This window comes from Limulus polyphemus, unplaced genomic scaffold (genome assembly GCF_000517525.1).
Source record: "Limulus polyphemus unplaced genomic scaffold, Limulus_polyphemus-2.1.2 Scaffold85520, whole genome shotgun sequence".
Classification (NCBI taxonomy): Eukaryota; Metazoa; Arthropoda; class Merostomata; order Xiphosura; family Limulidae; genus Limulus; species Limulus polyphemus.
The window spans coordinates 1-892 of NW_013751116.1; the positions used below are offsets into that span (position 1 = coordinate 1).

Sequence of the window (892 nt, forward strand, 5' to 3'; positions counted from 1 at the left end):
AAACATACATTTGGTGTAACAAAATATTGTCGTGTTTGAAATGTATAACTGTCTTAATTAATCTTGTTTTATATTTTTTTAAATAAATTATTTTATATTCATAACATTACGAACATGGGATTCTAGTATAAAATATATTCCGTGAGATTAAACTCAACGTTGATGATTTTAAAACGTTTGGAGGCGCCGGCATCGATCCCGGTACCTCTCGCATGCTAAGCGAGCGCTCTACCATCTGAGCTACGCCCCCTACAGATTAATACTTCCTAAAATTTACTAATTGAACTTTATATGTATTTTTTTTCTAGTTTGTATTTCTAGTAATAGTCGTTTGTCTTATTTCTGTACGATTATTCAAGATAGATGATTATCTATCATCTAATCCTAGCCAATTGTAAAGTCACATAGACCCAGCTAACACTTGCAGGTGGCTGTTTTATTTAGATGTAAATCGGTGGTTGTAAACAACGGTCGGTTATCGCCACTTCCGACAGCATCGATAATTATATTTAAACAACTTCATCATTTGAATAAAGTAGTTTTAGAAAGATATCACGGAAAATTAATGGTGTATCAAAGCTCAACCTAAAGGTTACCTGTCACCATAGGTGGCGCTTGAGTTTTTGTTTGTGTAAGCTATGCTGTCACGAAAAACCGGGAAAACCCAGCCATTGCCCCGAATTTCAAAATGGTTATTACACATTTGAAATAAATAATCTTTTATTTAATTTATTTTAAATTTATTGAACTGTTTCACAATATTTCCGTTTTCCAAAAATATTAACATTGGTATCGCTTTCAAACAATTTCAATTACTTTTTTGGTGATAGACACAAAACAAATGAGCAAAAATAGTCAACTACGAAATCTTAATTATTCACTTTATCCAATT

The 892-nt window shown here is 31.8% G+C and overlaps 1 non-coding gene across 1 annotated transcript; it reads right to left on the reverse strand.

Annotated features, from left to right (window-relative positions):
• Positions 1-178: 178 nt before the first annotated feature.
• Positions 179-250, reverse strand: Trnaa-agc. The gene has a single exon. It is a non-coding gene; the product is annotated as a tRNA-Ala (tRNA).
• Between the last annotated feature and the right edge of the window lie 642 nt (positions 251-892).